Here is a 23,722-nt window from a genome sequence, read left to right on the forward strand (position 1 = left end):
GACTCCGAGATATATACAAGGGGGTTGTACAGCAGAGAAAAAGGTGGAAGATGGTGGTTGAGATTTCTACACAATATCACCCTTTCCTTTGATTCTCATGTAACCTGTTTGAGTTACTTAACTATCAACCAAGCGAAATGAACAAGCATCTAGAGAGTTGTTCCATTAGTGTATGAAGGCAGTTCTTTTACTTTGATAACTTTTCATTTGTCAGAACTTTAGGGAGTATGTTGGCTAAACTTTTTGAACATTCATGCTTGTTGCACAATATTACTGGTTCTTATCTTTGATTCTCATGTATATCTCATTTGAGTTATATGTCAAGAAAGGTAACAACGAGTACTTTAAAAAAGTACATTATAAAATCTGTAAAGATGATATTTGTTGATGCAGATTTTGTGTCCGATGCTTGTCGAATAGATTAGTTTTATTTTACGCTGAATTTGTAATAGTTAGTGAAACGGTCTACCGAACGTGTATAGACCCGCTCGTTTGAAGTGGTCAAACGAGAGGGTTATTCGGTTGACCGTGTGTGTGTTTGCAAGACAAGGGGTGTGACTATAAATAGAAAACCCTTGCCATTTCAAATATTGGGGAGATTTTAGGAGGTTTGAGACCTCACCAGGGAGAGATCACCACTTGGTCTCTCCCCGGATGTGTACTCCTTTGGTATTAGTTCGGTTATCATATAATCGGGCCGATTTGTAATGTTTTACTACCGGATTAATACAAAGTTGTTTGTTTATCATCTCTAATCTCTCCCGTCTTGAACCGATCTCACACAAATCACGGTTTCGGTCCCGAAACACGGTCCTACAATTGGTATCAGAGCCATGGTGCCCGATTTAGTAAATCTAACCGTTTACTAAGTCACATGTGCTCTAGATCTGTGATTTTAGTGATTTTTGTTCAAGAAGAAAATTTGGGTGAAAATGAGAAAAACTCAGATCTGGACCCGAATATTCAGATCTGTGCTGAAACGAGTGTTGGGTTTTATGTTTTTCACCTAAATATTCAAGTTATCATCATCAAAAATCATATACAAAATGTTTTTATACAAATCTGGGAAGTAACAGTACACTCTGTTCTTGATGTTCTTGGCGGCTGCTTAAAGAAACTAGGGTTTCTTCATACTCACTCCCGACGAAACTGATCCAATGACGAAACACCCCTCCACTTTCGTCGAACATCAAAAACTCAATCAGGCCTGTTTCGTCTCTAGGCATGTGGGCCTGTTTCGTTGAAGTTGATAGCCCAAAATAGCTTTTCAGTTTCGTCAGGCCCAAAAGACCTTCAGTTTCGTCGACAACCTAGCAATCTAAGTCTGTTTCGTTGATACACAATTTCGTCGGACCCACTGTCCGTCGGACCCACTCTTCATCGAACCTTGACTCATTGCCGGCTTGGATTCTTCTCAAACGACCAGAAGATCAACCAGATGTGAACTTCTCCGATTCTGATGGCTTTGCAAATGAATCTCAGCGGCTGAACCTGGTTATTGTCGGCTAACAGCAGCTGATGATATACTAATGGCGGTTGAGGATGCAGAGGATTACAGCTGGGGTTTGAATGTGCAGAGGGTTACAGCCTGCTTTGTTTGAATCGAAGAGAGTAGAAGGTGGATAATAACATGAGATTAAAAAAAAATCTCTTGTTTCTGATGTGTGTGTATCGAAGAGAGAGGAAGGCAAATGATGTATGTCAGCTGATGTTTGCATCTAGGGCATGTGATGTCTTGAATAGGTCAAGGTATGGTGGGGTGGGCTGTTAAAATGATATTTGGGTTTAAGTATGGACTGATAAGTGGGCCACTATTGGAATATAATGGTTACATAAGGAAATGATGGCTACATTTCTTTATTCCTTGAATTTGTTTTCTATTGGGTCCACTTAGTGAGATGAAAATTGTTTTGAAACTGTTAGACCGAACAAAAGGCCAAGTAATGTGGGCCTATTTGATTGGTCAAATTAATTATGGGCTCTATTGGACCAAATGTTTTTTATGTAGACGTGAGGTCGAGTTTTCACGAAGTTGATTTGAATCGGGCTTCTAAATTTCAAACGTCAAAAATTGGTACGGGTTCGGGAGCGCGCGAGATGATGAAGCTTGATGAAAACGAATGATTTTTTTTATGTGGGGTAGTCACGGTTACCGATGCAAGCGTCAAATTTTGGTGACTTACTACTATGGGCCAAAAACAAAACGGTATGTTCACTTCCGCACGTCAATGTTTATGATTGATTATCGGTGTTCGTACATGCTCGAAAGAATTTTGTTTATTGTCATATTCTCGCATTTGGTAACGATTGGAGGAACCTAGAGAGCTAAGACAGGTCCTAACGAGTTCACAAAGTCGAAGAGTTACGCCTATGATGGAAGTTTTCAGATTAGGTGTTAGCAGAACTTTGGGAGGATACAAGTCGGATCCTACGGGGCTAGGGGACTTTCATTATCAACTAGAATATGCAAAGAAGAAAATTGCTTTCGTGATTTTTAGAAAAACCGATAATGTTTGAAAGATTCTGCTCAGTGGAGATAATCTGTTCAGTGAAGATTGACGACAGTTCCGCTCTGTGGAGGGAATTGGTGAACATTTGAAGATAAATTCTACTCAGTGGAGAGAATTTGTTCTATGAAATTGATGACAGTTTCTTTGAAGTGGAGAGAATCTGTTATGGTTTAGAGATTTTACCAAAGAAATGGGGGGATAAAAATTTTTCAAATGTTGAATTTCTTCGGTAAATTTCTAAACGCAATCACAGGTGGTAGAGTTTGTGATATTCTGGTGATACAAACGGTTCTGCGTAGAATGTTTTGCATAGACACATATTTGAGGATTTTAATTAATTCTCCAGCCAGCGTGAAGAGTTTTGCACGGAAACATACAGGTGTATCTAAAGTCGACAGTTGTTTCAAGGCGCTGTTTACTGAAGACCTGGGGGGAATCTTTATGAAAGCTGATAGTTTAAGACTGAAGACCTGCAGGATTCGGTTTTGGGTTTGATGTTTCTTTGGGATTTTACAGGGATCTGGGGGTAACTCAATTCGTTGAGTTTGCAAACGATGTACTTGGTCAAGTTGACTTCCTGAGTACTGATGCTGAAGGTCCGTAGTGCATTACGTGGTCAACTTCACAAAGGCAAGACAATGAGATCTGGATGTAGTTCAACTAAGCGTGCCGTTTGGTTGAGCTTGCAAGGGATACACTTGGTCTAGCTGACTTTCCTGAGTGTTGATGCTGAAGATTAAAGTGCATTACTTGGTCGATTCCACAAAGACGGTTTACAGAAGACAGTTCACCAGAAATCTCTATCAATGTAGTATGCTTGTATGAAACAGAGTCCTTATGACAAGATCAAGACTTGATGCAGTTCTTAAAGATTGGAACCCTTATCAAATGCCGGTTGGAGTATTGGAAGATCAGCGGAAGATCGGTCAATTGAGGAAATTGCACAACACCCAACACGGATACGCGTACTTTAAGGGGGAATATTATACAAGGAGCATCAAGATACTACTTACCTGGATCATCGGTCAAGGGGGAATTTTGGTAACACAGAGAAGATGAATACTTGACTGAAGATCGATTGCAGTTACATTTTCAGCATTCGACAGCAACGGACAAGGGGGAATTTGTTGATGCAGATTTTGTGTCCGATGCTTGTCGAATAGATTAGTTTTATTTTACGCTGAATTTGTAATAGTTAGTGAAACGGTCTACCGAACGTGTATAGACCCGCTCGTTTGAAGTGGTCAAACGAGAGGGTTATTCGGTTGACCGTGTGTGTGTTTGCAAGACAAGGGGTGTGACTATAAATAGAAAACCCTTGCCATTTCAAACATTGGGGAGATTTTAGGAGGTTTGAGACCTCACCAGGGAGAGATCACCACTTGGTCTCTCCCCGGATGTGTACTCCTTTGGTATTAGTTCGGTTATCATATAATCGGGCCGATTTGTAATGTTTTACTACCGGATTAATACAAAGTTGTTTGTTTATCATCTCTAATCTCTCCCGTCTTGAACCGATCTCACACGAATCACGGTTTCGGTCCCGAAACACGGTCCTACAATATTGCATTCTCTTGAGTCGTACCATAATTTTAATCGATCAGACCATATCTGTATCATTTTTTGGGTATTTATGTTTATAGTTTCAATAGTTTGATTTGACAATTTGTTACTGCGGTTTTATGTGGTTCTTGGGATGACCGAAAATAGATATTGCAACATTTCATTTTTTTCTATCTTTAGTCCAACATAATCAATTTAAAAGGTATTGTGCATTTATCTGTGTTATTATAATTGTATGATTGAGCTAAAATTTTAATTGTTTTTTTTTTGTTACAAAGGCTGCAAAAAGTTATATAAACCTAACATCAAACGAAATATGTCAATAGATCATAGACGCACTATATTCTCTTATTCACAGCTGATTCTCTAAACCTAGGGTATCAACACATCTTTGATCTGTGACTATGGAGATATATACTAAAAGGATTGGAGGTGAGGGTTTTTTTAGATGGAAGTGTATGTGTAAGTGTCTCATCTTAACCGTATTTATCTTCTGGGTGGCTTGCCATTAAATCTTATCTTAACCATATTTTTCTTAGTGAACTAAAAAATGACGATGGTGGACTTAGAATATTTACTATAACTACATTTCATGGCTACTTTATGTATTGTTAGTATAATGTTCATGACCATGTTTTTAACTTGGTGATAGTTGTCTAGTCGGTTCGTATAATGGTATGGTATGCATCTTCCCACACTTTGATGAAGTTGTAATCGTCAATCCTTTGACTACAGAATTTAAGAAAGTGCTGAATCCCCTAGTTCTAAAAACAGACTCTTTATGTTGGGCTTTGGTTATGATTCTATAATGTACTTTTCCAAATCCACTAAACAATCTTATAGTTGTTTTTCTATTGAATCATAACCAAACCACACCATAAAGATCTAGTTTATGGAAGTTGGAGCGAGATGCATACTAGTCCGTTGGACGAACCGAGTAACAACCATCTCCTTCGTTAAGGCTATGTTCACCAATATTATATTATACTGACCATATATCAACTAGTCGGATACGTAGATATCACAACTCTTGTTAGTTCAATCTTGACATTGTTGCGATTAAGATGGGATTTAATGGAAAGTGGGCCGGAGATCAAAGACGACCAACACTTGCACATACTCTTGCATCAGATTAGATACCTCACATTCAATTTTTTTAGTATCTTTTAAGGGTTCTGGTGCGTGCGATGATGTTCCACTGGAACCCTAGGTTTGGAGAATTGGGTGTGAAAAATAGAAATAGAAAATGGTGAGTGTATGCTTAATTGATATAGTCGTTTTGATGTTAGAAATGTTATTCAAATAATTGAAAGAAAATATCACGACGGCATTGCCTTGTTTGGTTTGTAAGTATTTGTTCTCTTTCATGTAGTTAAACAATTGAAAGGTTATCAAATAATTGAAAGAAAACATTGCTATGGCATTGCCTTTTGAGGTCTAAGGTTTTGGAGTTGCAAGTTCAAGTTCAGGATCTATGGTTTTAATTTTGTAACATATTCATGGTTAAGACTAAATGCTATTAATTTTTCTTTAATTTTGTGCAAATTATTAAAGTTTATAAAATTAACCCAAAACGAACCTAAAATGACCTACAAATACCATGAAATTGATGAGGTAAAATAACAATGTTCTTTAAACCGATTTTGTTTTAGTGGAACTCGATTGATCATCACTCCATCTAAATCGTCGGCAGTTGATGTAGTGGCAATTGTGATGGCGGCCATGGTAGTTGCAGGCTTGCAACTGCAGTGACAGTGCCGTGTTCTTAAGGATGATCCAGGCCGGTCGTCCCGTCTTTGGTGACTCTGGGATGTATACAAGGGGGTTGTAGAGCGGAGACAAAGGTGGAAGATGGTGGTTGAGATTTCTATAGAATATCACCCTTTCCTTTGATTCTCATGTAACTTGTTTGAGTTATGTAAGGCCTCCCAATCCAAGATCTCACTCAGCTAAAGCCACCAACAGGTGTGCGGAATCCACCTGATGATTAACCACTGTAGATGAAACACTAGAATGCAAATATTTGTGAGAGAAATCAAGAATACACTGAGTATTCTTGATGAGGTAGATGAATGACGTCACTCACACACAGTAGCCACCAGACAACACACACACAATGATTAGGGTTAGGTGCACAGAATTTCACACAGAATCGCCGCCTTGTCTATTCCACATAAAGGTATATATACAAGGCAAACCCCAGACTTTCAAGACAAACTAGAAAGCCCGGACAAACAACTACACAAAACTCAGACTTTTGTCCAAAACAAAACTCAGACAAAAGGCTAGCCTAAAACTTGGACAAAATGTCCAAGGATAAAACTAGGACTAAGTTTCACTATATGTACAATAAAGACCCTACAAATTGGAAGGCATGCACTTATCACCTAAAGTGCATTAACAAACTCCCCCTTGAACAGTGCATGGTCTTCATTGATCTTGAGATCTTCATCCTTTCTTCGAGTACTCGCTTCCTGCCCATACCTTGTTCTTCACACAGAACTGAACCACCTTGATGAACTGATCAGCTAGCACACGATCTTCTTCAAGGTATTTTAGAGGCAGGCGTCGAAGCTTCTTCAGATGCGCTTCCCTTAGGTTGACAAGCCAAATCGGATCTAGAATTTTAGCAATCTCAACCGTCACTATCTTTTCGGTAATCACAGCTTCCCCAGTCTTGCCATTGATATACCAATAACCTATGTTGTCAAATTTATCGAGATCAAACTTACGCATAGGAATTTTACGGAGGCATCTCACTGGAGGATAGACCATCTTCCATTCTTCTTTACCAGTGAACTTGTTTAAGTACTTAACTCCTCGACCAACTGCTGGCTTAAACATCTTCCATTTACTTTCTCGACTCTCAGCAACGAGATGAGGAATCAATCCTCTGATACTAGCAACATTTGTATGGTTGTTGAGATCGAGCTGAGCAATGTGATGGAGATCACGAGCTGGAAGAGTCTGAAGGAACTTGGCCCTTGGCCTGAAATACTGTACCCCATCGGTCCTTTTGATCATTACCAGGCCGTGCTGCTCATCAAAATCCCAACTTCGAATCTGACCCGAATACTCACCTTTTGTGGATAAATACCTTTTCCTTTGAGTTTCATCTGGGAGATCTTTAAACCATTTGTGAGCTGCCAAGCTAACTTCCTCGGGAATTCGAATAGGATTAAAGATTTCTTCGGGCATTTCACAGCCAAACACAAAGCCTCTGATAACATCATTGTTGACCGGTAAGGACTCGTACTCAATCCCCTTCCCTTTCGCAGTCTCAATGAAATTGAACTTACCAGCTAGTTCGTCATCAGTTCGCCAATCTTCAAATATTTCCTCGACCACTTCACCAGCTAAAAAAACCAAATCAGCAGCAGGATCAGAATCAGATAGGGCACTTGTATCAGTATCTACAGGGCCTTTATCTCCCCTGCAGCTGCACCCGAGGACTCCCCCTCAACATGAGCCGAGGTTGCAGCTTCAGGAGCATGTGCGCTCCTTGACTGCTCCCCCTGCTTCGTTGCATTGGGATCCTTGTCCTTGTCAAGATCGTCTCTGATTTTCTTTAGTTCATCCATCTTACATTTAGCCTGAACCTGAAAATCCGAAGCCGAAGTCTCCCCCTGAGCAGCAAGGAGTGACACGAGATCTGTCACAATCCCGAGAAGCCGATCCGTAGTACTAACCAAAATCTGTTGTCGGGCAGAAGTCGAGGCATCTTGTGTTATGAACTTACCCAACTGAACACTCTGATCTTTGGTTAGACGAAAGAGCTGTGCCATCTGCTGGTCTCAAACTGCATCCCTTTTCTTCAAGAAAGCGATTTCTTTCTGCTGCCTAGAGATCTGATTCTTGTGTTTTACCATGACCTTGGCTGCATCCTGAAACTTGCCACGAACAAACTCCTGAAAGTTCTGCCCTTGACTTGAACTTGATGGTCTCGAAGCAGAAATTGTAAAAGATCTAGGAGCAGGAGGTCTTTAGCCAGACGGCTGTGCACTGGATGGCCTAGGACCTGAAGATGGTAGAACTGGAGGACGCAGAGATCCTTTCTTCGATCGCACTGGCGGACTCGGACCGAAAGCAACCTTCGGACGTACTTGTCGTGTCTCTGGCGCTTGCAAATCGGTGAAAGCACTAGATTGCGGTGGCAAAGGAGAACTTCCTGATAAGGCAAACACATTACCCGTACCCATTTGAGAAGATAACGACCCAAATAGTGGCACTGCAGGAATCGGAGAAGACATCATTGGCGTAACTGGTTGAATAGAAGTAACCATACTGGTAGCTTCCACAAAGAAAGTGAATGGAAGTGAAGAAGACAGAGACGGGAGAGCTACAGATAACTCCAAATTTAGAAGACCTCTGGAGTCTGATGGAGCAGAGCTGGATGTAACCGTGACCGAAGCAACTACCGGACTTGAAGACTGAAGATCCGAAACTGTAACACGTCGTCTCTTGTACGTCTTGAGAGGAACTGGCACACAGACAATATCAGTATCAGGACGACGACGGTCCTCATCATCATCATCAGAAGAGGACGAGCTAAAAACGATTGAATCCAAATCGTTCGCTCTGTCATTCCAACTAGCTAAGCGTATACTCCAGTCGGAAGAGGGACCGAAAGAAGCAACCTTTGCTCGAAATAACTCAAGCTTTTCTCTTTCAGAGGGTGAAATACGATTTTGAAGATCTTTCACAACTAACAAAAGGTATTCCTTTTCAGTGAGCATGTCATCCACAAAAACTTCTTCCATAGGACGCTTCCCTTTGTCAACTGTACGGGAGGACGGACCCGCATCTAGAGCTGCATCAAGCTCTAAAATCACCTCATCAGTTTCTACAGCAACTCCTGTTTCCGAAGACGTAGAAACTGGAGCTTGAACAGACACAATTTCTTGAATAGAAGCAACAACAACTAGTTCAGAAATCACTGGTTCTTGAATGGGTTCAGGTTCCGGAGGATTAACCGGTGGTTGTTGAAGATCAACCTGAGGTTGAACAACCACGGGCTCGTGAGCATCATCAACAACTGCTTGCATACCTCCAACAAAGATTTGATCAACACCACTTCTAATGTTTAACCAATTCGGATCAATTTCTGGATTGTAGTTTCCTTGAAGAATAGCACCACGCAAGGGAGTCGTAACAGGACGAGCATCAGTCCTTTTGGACTCGTTAACCCTGGCACAATTAGTGAAAATACGAATAGGCATGGGTGCTTGAGCGTAGGCAGGTAGAGTCCTTCGAACGAAAGATTCGGCAACAAATGTCGAATAATAAGACAAAGAAAGCGAGGATACAGAATCATCAAACGCTTATCATTTGCCTTCAGACCAATCTGGTGTTTGAAAGCTTGGAGAATCATCAGTGAGAAATTGTACGGCTGGTTGTAAGTTAATCCAATCATCGCAGAAAGAAGATCATGACCCATCGTATCAGTTCCCGATTTTCGTGCAGACAGACACTGCATCAACACATGAAAGAAGTATCTCCACTGCCCAATAATCAATCCCTTGTAGATCTCCTTCCTGGTAAAAGAACCAACGTAGCTGAAAGATCTAACCCCACGTTCACGGATTTGCCGCACATAGCACGTGTTTCCATGATCTAAATCACCAAAACGCAAAGCCGCACGAATAACTGCCTTCGTGATAACAATAGAGCTTCCAGAAACAGTAGCTTTGATAGAATCATCAACAATCTGAGCCGTACGCCAAAAATCCTCAATATACGCTTGCACTTGGTGAATATTTTCTGAAATCGCGGAACCAATTCTTGAATTTCGAAGAAAACGTATGATATCAGAATATTCGGCTCCACCACGAACGTTTTCGTTTAGCAACGCAATTTGATTGTGATTACGATGAAACTCGCGAACAGGACGAGGTTGTTCTGCCATCTCTGTTGGAAAATAAACCAAAAACAAAACACATTCATCAGATATAATTACAGAACAGTCAGCATACGATTTACACACAGTAAACTTCAATATTCAATTTTTGGCAAAGTTACTGTCACATAGACCACTGTAATTTTGAACTTTTGAAACAGAGACCAAAATAGGTTATCCTATAAACAAGAATGAACACCCAGATCACGAATCTAAAAACTTGAAATCGAAACAGTTACACAACCAAAACTCTGACCTACAGATCAAAATATATGACAAAAGTTCGGAACTTGACCAAAGCTCGGACTAACAACGTATGTTGATCCAGACCAGGAATAGCTTAACAGAACTGTTTTAGAAAACTCGAAGCAGTTGACAAAGGCCAAGCCAAAGCTCGGACTACTGAGACTCGGAGCAGTTAATCAAAAATAAAGCCAACTCTTCCCCAAAAACCTCAGCTACAACCGCAAGTTCCTCAATGCAGTTAATCAAAAATAAAGCCAACTCTTCCCCGAGTCCAACTCTTCCCCAAAAACCTCAGCTACAACCGCAAGTTCCTCAATGCTAGTTTCTTCGACAATCTCCTCACACACTTCTTCGTTCACAATTTCAGCTATAAATGCTTGGGACACAATAGCTCCTGAGATGTCTTCCAAAGCACAACCCCAATCATAAGGCTCAGTCACACTCTGTAGAGGTTGAGCCACCATATCATTGTTTGTCGAAGGTGTAAGATTTTCAGACCCACTTGAACGAGCACTTGAGTTAGAGGTAGCAGTTGATGCATTGTTGTGAGGTCTTGAATTATTTCCTCGGGAGTCGTTTTCTCTATCAGATCTTTCCATTTTCGGCTTTCGACAATCACGTGCGAAATGCCCGTAGATACCGCAGTTGTAACATTTTACCTTTGACATGTCGACTCCCATTCGAGTCTTTGTCTGACCTCCTATGAACTTCCTACCCGTTCTCAACAGAAATTTCTTCGCTCTACGGACTAAGAGTGCCATATTGAGTTGTAGATCAAGTTCTTCCATTTCGTCTTGATCTATCTGATCAAAGTCCTCATCGAGACTTGACGGTTCAACGAGTTTTCCAAGACAGAAGTTCTCGTAGGCTGTCATGAAGGACGCCAAAAGACTCATGTTTTCTTCAATCAACTTCAAACAGCTTGCATCTATCTTAGGAATGTTCAAGCTTGTTCCTTGAGATTTCTGAGCTCCACTAGATGAGTACATCCCTTGATTGGAATTGGTTGTTCCACTTGAACTGTCATTGTTGCTTATAAAGGCATGTTCACTTGCAGAACCTTCATTCTCCAAATACAAGGCAACACCAACTCCACCATTACTACCCTTATCCGTTGGTTTCGAAGCCTTATATAACTGAGGATCTTGGATCTTCTCGAAATCAGATGCTTGATCTTCCATATTCCAAGCATAACCCCTCAGTTTTTGGACAACTTCTTCCAATGAGAGCTCCTTATAGAGAACACCCTCTCTAATCAATGCGGTGTACATATTCCATTCTCTGGAAAGACAATTCAGAAACTTCTCAACCTTCTCAAATTCAGTGTAGATACCCTCTTGACTTCTATCAAGTTCGCTCAACAGATGATAAAATCGGTTCACTGTGTCATCAAATGATTCATTTCTTAAAGCCTTGAACACAACAAATTGAGTCTTCAAACGTTCAAGATGTCGCTTCTTGTACATTGCATTTCCTTCATAGCGCTCGATCATACTATCCCACAACTCCTTCGAGCTACTTCTCTTACGGAACGTATGAAGTATAGATTGTGTCATAGCCATCATTATCATTGACATAGCTTTCTCTTCACAGTCATAAAATTTCTTATGGTCATCAGTGAGTGCCAAATACGTATCAATCGTCAACGTACGAACTGGAGTAGCCCCACATCCTTTAACGATACACGACCAGATTTTGATGTCTTTTGCTCGTACATACCTTTCGAAACGCTCCTTCCACTCAGGAAAATCAAGCTCGTTTATCAACAAAGGAGGTTTGTCGTTACTTCCTACCTCAGCATTGTGCTTGAGGTTTTGCACCATAGCAGTCAGATTGTTGTTTGCCATTTCAGAAAACAACAGTAGGTTTCCAAGCAAGAACTGTGTCACTGAATAGGTTTTTTAAGTTCAAACTCGGAGAGAAAACACGGAGTGAAATGTCTGAGGCTTTAATCAGAATGTGACACCCGGATCAGAACCTGAAATAAATCCCAAACCTCGGACACACACTTAGAGTTTTAAAAACCGGACAAGCAGGATTGACTAAACACACTAATGAAAGGAAAAAATAAAAAAACTCGGACTCCCTAAGAAAATATAAAGCTCAGACTCTAATAAAAGGTTAAAATTCGGACTCCCTAAGAAAATATAAAGCTCAGACTCTAATAAAAGGTTAAAATTCGGACTCCCTAAGAAAATATAAAGCTCAGACTCTAATAAAAGGTTAAAATTCGGACTCCCTAAGAAACTATAAGATTCAGACTCTAAAGAGGTTAAAACTCGGACACAATGAAAATTCGGACTAAACAAAAATTAAACTCAGATCTAAAGACTCGGACCTAATAATACTCGGATGAACAAGATAACTTAGAAACTCGGACCTAATAATAATAAAATAAAAAAGTTAAAATTCGGACAGGGTTCAAAAATCGGAGAGGAGCTAAAACTCGGACATGAGTTGAGATTTGAAACTCATAACAAGTAAGAGTTTCTCAAAACTCAGATCCAGTAACCAATCTCCGGACTATCTCCCCAATGTGACTTCACACTGGTTCAACAATACCCCGGAAACACAAACACAGAATTTAAACCACGGACAAAGCTTCTAAAAGATCAAACTTAGGAATCTTTTACAACCTTCAACACTGTATGAACAAGAACCTAAACCCCTGTAAAAACCCAGATGAAGAACAACACTAAAAATCACCAAACTACTCAAAATCCATCATCAAATCACTAGAGATGAATGAAGAATCAAGAATAAAACACAAAAACTCACTAAACACTCACAAAAACTCACTAAACACTCACTAAACCCTATCAAAGTTTGAACTTTTCTCACAAAAACCTTCAAACTAAGAAACACCTACAGTAGTATGAGCACACTGCTCTGATACCACTTGTAAGGCCTCCCAATCCAAGATCTCACTCAGCTAAAGCCACCAACAGGTGTGCGGAATCCACCTGATGATTAACCACTGTAGATGAAACACTAAAATGCAAATATTTGTGAGAGAAATCAAGAATACACTGAGTATTCTTGATGAGGAACATGAATGACGTCACTCACACACAGTAGCCGCCAGACAACACACACACAATGATTAGGGTTAGGTGCACAGAATTTCACACAGAATCGCCGCCTTGTCTATTCCACATAAAGGTATATATACAAGGCAAACCCCAGACTTTCAAGACAAACTAGAAAGCCCGGACAAACAACTACACAAAACTCAGACTTTTGTCCAAAACAAAACTCAGACAAAAGGCTAGCCTAAAACTTGGACAAAATGTCCAAGGATAAAACTAGGACTAACTTTCACTATATGTAGAATAAAGACCCTACAAATTGGAAGGCATGCACTTATCACCTAAAGTGCATTAACAAGTTACTTGACTAGCAAAGGCAACCAAGCGAAATGAACAAACGTCTCGAGAGTGGTTCCTCAAGAGCACCTGCCATGTTCCCTAGAACTCTACCAACTAAAACAAGTCTTGAGGATCTGATGCCAACGTAGCTGAAGTCCACATTGTCAAGAAGATGTTTTGGACAATAGATATAACCACATGTACTTGTCAATGATTTGATCATGAAATTTTAGTTAAATAAAAATTATTAAATGAGAAGAAATTAGAAGGAAAACAAATCACTAAAGTTTTAGACAATGTAGTGTCCATCAATCTGTTATGAACCTTAAAAAGGAATTGCTTTTGTTTCTTTGTTATCCTTGTGAAAGTCGGAAACTTAAAATATTTTGAGCTATGTTAAATTCAGTGTTTGTGTATTTATTTAATTTTTTTATTTTCAGTAGTATTAAATAAAATAATTGAAAAGTTATGAAGTTAAGCTTTATAGTTTATTCTTGTTAATGATTTCAAACCTTTTATTTTTTTACTTTAATGATCAATAAGTCAAATACATTAAATGATGTCGACAGGAATACTGTATCTTGTACAAGTCTTTCACCAAAACCTTGTTAAGACTTGTCATTGTTTTGTTTGTTTTGAAAACCCTTGTTTGTTTAAACACGTTGATTTTTAACATGTGTATTTAGCTTAGCTTAAAATAGTTTAATTTTTTTTAAGATAGAACAAATTGTTATTGCATATTTGTATATATTAGTATATTACCTAGTATTAAAAAAAGGAGAATTGGCCTGTAATAATCTCACCTAGACCTTATTGGCCATTAATAATCCCATCTCAAAATATTCCCCCCACCACTCCTACCTTTCAACTATTTTTCCTACAATGGTCCCCCGTTAAAAAAACTTAACGGAGTTAAGTTTTTTTTTCCAAATTACAAATAGATTTTTTAGGGCTTTTGATCAGAAAGATGATACAAGTCCATTGATGTAAAACTTACTTCAAAATGGTGCTCCAAGTGACTTGGTTTTTGTTAATTGGAAATCTAAACACCCGAATTGAAGCGTTGTTTTCATCGTTTGGAGCACCGTTTCGAGGCAAGTTTTACATCAATGGACTCGTATCGTCGTTCTAATCAAAAGCCCTAAAAAATCTGTTTGTAATTTGGAAAAAAGCTTAACTTCGTTAAGTTTTTTTAACGGGGGACCGTTGTAGGAAAAATAGGTGAAAGGTGGGACTGATGGGGGGAATATTCTGAGGTGGGATTATTAATGGCCAATAAGGTCTAGGTGGGATTATTACAGGCCAATAAATATATATAATCTATAATATTAATACCAATTATTATCGAATATTCAAATAAAGTGATATGATACATTCTATAAGTTCAAATAAACATTCAACCAAAACTACAAAATAATATGAAAAACCCATAAGTACTAAAAATCTTCAGTAAAAAATATCAAATATTAAAAATATGGTGAAAAGTCCTTAAAAATCTTCAGTAAAAAATATCAAATATTAAAAATATGGTGAAAAGTCCTAAATCCTACAAAGATTTATTACATGTCGGTTCAGTTATAGTGGTATGGAAAAAATGATAACATAACCGACCCGCTACTTTCGGTTTTCAAAAAACCATTAACCGACCCATCGGTTTTTTATTTGGTTAGGTTTTTTTTGGTTCGGCTTTGTCGGTTAATTCGGTTATGGTTCGGTTAATTCGGTTTTTTGCACACCCCTAAGTGAAGCAATGGCTTCAAGGGATGCTTTCTTTTAGAAGGAAGCCATTCAAGATGAAATTAATTCTATCATGCAGAATAAAACTTGGAAGTTGACTGATTTACCTGTTGGATGTAAACCATTAGAATGTAAATGTATTTTCAAAAGGAAAATGAAAGTGGATGGAAGCACTGATAAATTAGCAAGGCTGGTGATACAAGGCTTTGGACAAAAAGAAGGAATTGACTTCTTTGATACATATGCTCTAGTAGCAAGTATATCCACAACCAGGTTGTTGGCTCTAGCAGTTATCCATAATCTTATAATTCATCAAATGGATGTTAAGACTACATTCCTGAACGGTGAATTGGATGAAGAAATATATATGAAACAACCAGAAGGTTTGATTAGGCTAGGCAATGAACATAAGGTTTGTAAGGTAGTTAAGTCTTTATATGGCTTGAAACAAGCTCCTAAGTAGTGGCATAAAAAATTTGATGATATTGTTTTGTCAGATGGTTTCATACTTAATCAAGCTGACAAATGTATTATAGCAAATTTGGCTCCTTGGGAAAAGGAGTTACAGTTTGTCTGTATGTGGATGACATGCTGATATTTGGTAGTGACTTAGGTCAAGTTGTTAAAACCAAAGATTTCTTGTCTCAAAGTTTGCATTGAAAGATATAAGGAGGCGAAAGTAATTCTTGGTATAAGGATCACTCGAAGGAATAGTGGTATTCCAATCTCTCAATCGCATTATATTGGGAAGATCTTGAAGAAATTCAATAGTTTGAATTATTCTCTAGTTGGAACTCCTATTGATCTTAACATTAGCCTTATGCCTAATCAAGGTAGCCCCATATCTCAACTTGAATATTCCAAAGCAATAGGATGTTTGATGTAAGCTATGATGGGTACAAGGCTTGATATATATGTTGTGGGAAAACTTAGTAGATATACAAGTAGCCCAAGAACACATCATTGGCAGGAAGTAAATAGATTGTTTAAGTACCCGAAAGGAACTATAAACTATAGTTTGAGTTATTCAGGTTTCCCTCAGTAATTAAAGGATTTAGTGATGCAAGTTGGATAAACAATATGGAAGATCATTCTTCCACAAGTGGATGGGTGTTCCTACTTGGTGGAGGTGTTATCTCCGGGGCTTTAGAAAAGCAAACTTGCATCACAAATTCAACAATGGAATCTAAATTTGTTGCTTTAGCAGCAGCTGGTAAAGAAGATGAATGGCTAAGAAATTTGATCTTTGAGATTCCTTCGTGATCAAAACCGATATCACCCATTTCTAAAGTGCAGGTACTTTGGCTAAGGCATCAGCCAAGTGTATAATAGAAAGTCTAGACACCTAGGTGTTAGACATGGTATATTAGGGAATTAATCATGAATGGTGTGATATCAGTAGAATTTGTAAGATCCGAATATAATATGGTTGATCATCTAACCAAAGGGTTATGAAGAGATCTTGTGAATAAATTAGCCAAAGGGATGGATTTAAAGTCCATTAATTAATATCCTATGCTAAGACACCCAATTCCCATCTAATACAATGTTAGGTTTAGAATTCAATGTTGAAAGTTTATCATAAAGATATTGGAACACAAAATTAAAATCATCCTAAGGTTTGTGTTCAGACTACAAGATAAAATAGGTTTAAGTATAACTTCTTAATAGTTCTTTAATAAATTGCATTTGTAGGTGAAAGAATAAAGAAACTACCTATAAGAGTATGAAGTTTAGCCACTTCAAGAAGTTTGGACTTGGCTTTAATATACTCTTTGAAGGATTGGACACGGGCTAGTAAAATAAAGTGTCAAGTAAGAATATATAGGTGTGTAAACTTATGTGTATTTTACCTTCAAATATTCAAATGGATAACAAGGGTTAGAGACACCTCTATATTCAAATATTTGGACTGTGTAATTTACTAAGGTGAAAATTCAATACGCGAGACATTTTCGTTTATGCATGAGTTTGAATTCTTTGAGAAATTGAGTTGATTTAATCATGAATATCACTAAAATGGGGGAAGAATGTTGGTAATTTTAGTGATTATCGGCTTCAATAGTGATATTGGATTACCTCGTGAATAGGCATTCTCGTTATTAATTAATCAAGTTAGGTGATGCAAGAATAACGGACTTGATTGTTATAACGAGTTAATTTGTATAATCGGGTTTGGGTCTAATAAATTTATTTTATGATATTAGGCCAACCAAATTTATTAGTACTTCAAATTATATATATATATTGATTTCGAGGGACGATGAATAGTAACTTTATTTTTATAACAATATATAATTTTTTATTATTTTATTATTATATTTACTTTTAATAACATATTTTTCTTTTTTTTTAACATCTATTTCCTTTACCTTTTTTTTATTAACTAGAAATACCACCCGCCGCAATGCGGCGGGGATTCATTACTAATATATCGCATTACATGAAATGCAAATGCTTTTTACATGACTACGAGCCTTTGTATAAAAGATATAAAATAATAACTAAGTCGATCTCTGACTCGCGTTATTTTATTATTTAATATATTATAATAGTTTATTATTATATTTACTTTTAATATCATATTTTTCTTTTTTTTTTAACATCTATTTCCTTTACCTTTTTTTATTAACTAGAAATACCACCGGCCGCAATGTGGCGGGGATTCATTACTCATATATCGCATTACATGAAATGCAAATGTTTTTTACATGACTGCGAGCCTTTGTATAAAACATATAAAATAATAACTAAGTCGATCTCTGACTCGCGCGTTGCGACAGACCTATCAACGGGAAAAAAATAGACGTGTTGCGATAGGCCTGTCAAACGGGAAAAGTAAATGAAAAAACGTTGAATCTCACACGCACATTGCGGCGTGTTAACTCGGAAAATTTAGAACGAAACATTAAACGGAAAGTTTGCGAGATGAAAAGTATAAAGTATCAAAATTGAAAGTAAAAATGTGTTGGGGTTAAATTGCAAAAGATAAAAAGCTTTAGATTAAAAGCAAAAAAATCAAAGGGATTAAATTGCAAAAGATGAAAACTTTTAAATTAAAAGTGAAAAACCAAATTAATCAAATGTTTATATTACTAAAGATTGAAACTTTAGACTATCAAATATGAAAACTTAAGAGTTAAAAATGAAAATTTTAATTTTTGTTTTTTTTTTGAAAACTCCCAAATCCAAGAATACAACCACCTTAAGCATAAACATGTTGCTTATTTATAAGGTTTTAATTGTTTTTTTTTTCTTTTTTTAACGTATATTAATTTATCGATTAATTTGATACTTCTTTAATACATTTATGACTTTTTTCTAAAAACTTAAGTACGTAGTTCTTCTTGATTTTTTTCCCTGACATTACGTTATAAGTTTTGTTAAAACGATGTTATACTCAAAATAAAGTATTTATTTGTTATCATAAAACGATACGATTATAAACTAAATCGTTCTAATGGTTTGACTTTCTAAACAACATGTTTTATTTTCAAATCATGTTTGTTTTACATTATCATGTGCTCGATTTCTCTGCAACGCGCGATTTAAAAAACTAGTAATGATAATGAGCCTGGCAATTGGCAGCACCAGTTCACATCAGATTTCCTCCATTGATATTTTGATAAAGACTAATTCCTATCGGAGATAAAATTTAATTACTATATATTATAATATTTATTTTCTTTACTTTTTAACTTTAATCATTTTGTTATTGTAATAATATATAGTTTTTTTAATACTTTTATTATTTTAATATTATAATAATAGTTATTTTCTTTACTCTTTAACTTTAATTCTTTTTTTAATTATTATTATTATTATTATTATTATTATTATTATTATTATTATTATTATTATTATTAAACAAACTAAAATAAATAGTGATTTTAATATTATAATAATATCTAATTTTTTTTAATACTTTTATTATTTTAATATTATAATAATAGTTATTTTCTTTAGTTTTTAACTTTAATCTTTCTTTTTAATATCAGGGGTTGGGATAAGCTTGATGTCAACCGGTATCGAACCAGTACTGGTATCGAAAATACCGGGACGGTCCTGTTCGGTATCAGTACATGAAGGTAAAAACCGGCACTAATACAGAAAACGCCAAAAGTTGGTGCCGAATTGATATTGGAAATCTTTTGGTTCGGGAAATTCAGTGCTGCTACCCGGTACCATTTGCTCATCCCTGATCACGGTTACCGTACGAACAACGGTATCGTACAACTTTTTTTTTGTTGATTTTCTTCAACTTTTAATTTTTTTCTTTTTTTAGTTTCACGGGTAGGGATGAACTCGGTGCCAACCGATACAGAATCGGTACCGGTTACGGTACCTATATATGAAGGTAAAAAACGGTAGTAAACCGGTACCAGGAACGCCAAAAGTCGGTACAGAACTGGTACTTAAGATCTTTCGGTTCGGCAAATTTGGTACCGATACCCAGAACAATTTGCTCATCTCTGACCACGGGTTTTATACGAACAACATCGTTACCATACAACTTTTTTTGTTGATTCTCTTTCGGTTATCTTTTAGTGTTTTTTTCTACATTTTCTTTTTATTCTTGTCAGCACTTCCGTTCGTAACACGCTTGAAGTGATTTCAAAACACATGTAAACACAGACTAAATAACAAAAGAAATTCGCCGCAACGCGTTAAACCTAGTTTAAATAAAAATTAGTTGTTGGTTATTAAGGAATATAACTGATCCGATATTCAAGGGATTTTACAGAAGATATTCATAAACAAGAAAGGTATACAAACGGCCTAAGACCGTGTGTAGTGGTAACGTCTTTACCCTTGGGCGTTTTGCGTCATGTGGCAGCGCAGTTAGCAATGGGGCATTATGGGGCGTTTTCTAAAATGGGTGTTAGTGGGGATGTGGGGCATTATGTTAAAAGAGGTGTAATAAAATTAAATTAAAAAAAACCATCAAAAACTCTTATTGGACAAACAAAAGGAAGATAAGGATGATTGGCCAAACCTAATGAACCAAGGTGTTGAATAAAGCACGCTCCAACTGAATTTGGGTACAAAAACGCCCACGAGGGCGGTAACAGGGGCGTGGTGGGGCGTTTTGTTACAAAAAAGAAGGCCCAAAAAGTAACGACTACAGATGGTCTAATCATCATATTCCAAAAACAGTATTTTACAGTTCTCAAAGAAACACAATCCTGTTCTTGAAAATTTTATTTCAATTTGTTCGAACTTTTGATAATACTGATCAAATAGTTCGTACTGATAGTTTTTATACGACCAGGGCCGGCCCGTTAGTGTAATTGGGCTAGGCGACGGCTTAGGGCCTCCGAAAAATAGGGCCTCCAAAAATAAAAATAAATCTATATTTATAAAAAAAGAATAGAGTAAACTGCCATTTTGGTCCCTGTGGTTTGGCTAGTTTTGCCACTTTAGTCCAAATTTCAAACTTTTTACATCCAGGGCCCTGTGGTTTGGTTTTTGTTGCCATTTTGGTCCAAATTTCAAATTTGACCAGATTTCCCATTAATGACCTGCTATTTTGTCTTTACCCTCAGGGGCATTTTGGTCATTTTAGATTTATTATCTCTTTATTATAACTCAATTATAATAAATCCCTCTCTCTCTCTCTCAACATACAACTCTGCTCTCTCTCTAAAATACCACCACCACCCCCACCATCGCATCATCCCCACCACCATCCCACTGCCGCCAACACCAGGAATGGCATCTTGTGCAACGAGCAGGGCACGAATGGCATCCAGATCAGCATCACCTGAGCTTACCTTTTGTCTTCTGCTTCGCAAAATTCTGCTGGTGCTCATCGACCATTCTTGGGCTTAGGTGAGGCAGACTTTCCAGAACCCCCAACTTGTTCCTTTGATTCTGCTCCAAATCCTGAATTTCTTGAGGCTTTCCAACAAAACTTGGGGGAGGCGGCTGAGCAAGAGGATTCATAATCGGACACAAATTAGCCCCGATTTCAACTTCAGTAGGATTTAAGCAGGGTGTAGAAGTCGATTTCACTTCCAAAGAGACCGCCTCCTTCAGCAAACCAGACCCTTCAAGCGAAGTTTCAAGCGCCGCACACTCCTCAGTTGGAGAAAAATTGAAACTTTTGCAACTAGCAGACGATAAGGGGGTAAATTTGGAGGAATTGGCGGTTTTGGAGGGATTGGCGGCTGATTTTGGCCAATCAGTGAAGAGATTTCGGAGATGAGGGTGGGAGAACCGTAGAGAGGGTTTCTAGAGAGAGAAAGAAAATTGAGCAAATGAAAAATCTTAGGGTTTGGGAGGGTTGGCGGCAGTCGGATGGTGGTGTTGGCGGCAGTGGGATGGTGGTGGTGGGGATGATGCGGTGGTGGGGGTGGGGGTGGTGGTGGTGCAGAGAGTTTAGAGAGAGAGTCAGAGGTGTGTTTAGAGAGAGAGGGAGTGTGCAGAGAGTTTAGAGAGAGAGAGAGAGAGGGAGAGAGAGAGGTGGTTTGAGTTTTTATTTTATTTTATTAATTAGTTATAATAAAAACTACCATTTTGGACAAAAATGCCCTTGCACAAAAAGACAAAACAACTAGTTTTCAACAGTTAAAAATAGGGTTTTTGAATTTTGGACTAAAATGGCAACAAAATGCAAACCACAGGGACCCAGATTTAAAAAGTTTGAGATTTGGACTAAAATGGCAAAAGTGTCCAAACCACAGGGACCAAAATGGCAGTTTACTCAAAAGAATATTATATTTACGGTGATATTTGTTAACATTAAAACAAGTGCAGTCTGGTGGTAAGAATAAGATTTGGTTTTTGTAGAGGGCTGGGTTCGAATCCCACCTTTTACCCATTTTCAAAATTATTAATCACCCCACTCACTCTTTTAATAAAGGGTTATAAATGCATCTTTTTTAATCACCTCTCTTAATTTAATAAGCTAAAATATTTTGTCCACACAATTTTTAACATGATACGTCCATGTAAAATTTTATTTAAAAAAAAAATCGTTTCTAACAAATAACAGTAGTATACTTAAAATAAGTAGCACGTTTTAATTCCTTTCACACATAATGTAAGTTGTTATTTATTAGGTTAAACTTTTTTTACTAACTTATATTTGATTTATGTATTAGATCCCAACATTATTTAATTAGGGAAATCATCTAGTTTATATAATGGTTAAGTGCTTTATAAGTTTATTCCTAATATATTTCATGTCAGATACAAACCGAAAGTATGAGGGTCTCGAATTTTTAATTCGCTTTGGGCCTCGAAAATTCTAATAACTGCACTGTATACGACTATCAATATAAGCAACTCTTTTGATTCACTGTGTCTGTGTAGATTCACTCAATTCAATCAACAATGGGCCTCGCCGTAATAATTTCCTTAAGTATGAAGTACGGGCTTTCATTTATTGTCCAAATTCTCTTTTAGTCCACAGTTTAGACTTGCATTACATACCTGTTTTTAAAGCCCACGTCACCTTTACCATTTATTGAAAATTGGTGTGATGCAACTCAGACACACTAAATGCACTTAGGGGTGTGCAAAAAAACGAATTAACCGAACCATAACCGAATTAACCGATAAAATCGAACCGAAAAACCGAACCAAATAAAAAACCGGTGGGTCGGTTAATGTTTTTTTGAAAACCGAAAGTAGCGGGTCGGTTATGGTTATCATTTTTTCCATACCCACCATAACCGAACCGACATGTAATAAATCTTTGTAGGATTTATGACTTTTCACCATATTTTTAATATTTGATGTTTCTGACTGTAGATTTTTAGTACTTATGAGTTTTTCAAATCATTTTGTGGTTTTGGTTGAATGTTTATTTGAATTTATGGAATGTATCATATCATTTTATTTGAATATTCGATAATAATTGGTATTAATATTAGAGATTATATGTATTTTTTAATACTATGTAATATACTAATGTATACAAATATGCAATAACAATTTATTCCATTTAAAAAAAAAAGCTATTTTTAGCTAAGCTAAATATACGGTTAACCACCCATAACCGACCCGCTACAACCATCAAAACCGAATAACCATAACCATCATAACCGACATCGCGGTTATGGTTATGATTATGGTTATGGTTATGGTTTTTGGTCAAAACCGACCCAAACCAACCTATGCACACCCCTAAATAGAGTATCATTATCAAGTACTAGTAGTGGTAGCCACATCAAACGACGATGTCTAAATCTTTTTTTCTTTTCATTGAGTGGTTTATTATGTTTTTCTTAATTAATTTACGTTGTTAAAGCTTAAGGTCCTAAATAAGAATTAACTAGGTTAAATATGAACTTTATTGAGCTTCTAATTCTAATGGGGCGCATAATGTCCTCAAATTTCACGGACCCCACTCCCATTTTCCAGGATTGCATCTTTTATAAATTTGATTTTCAAAA

This window comes from Helianthus annuus, chromosome 1 (genome assembly GCF_002127325.2).
Source record: "Helianthus annuus cultivar XRQ/B chromosome 1, HanXRQr2.0-SUNRISE, whole genome shotgun sequence".
Lineage (NCBI taxonomy): Eukaryota > Viridiplantae > Streptophyta > Magnoliopsida > Asterales > Asteraceae > Helianthus > Helianthus annuus.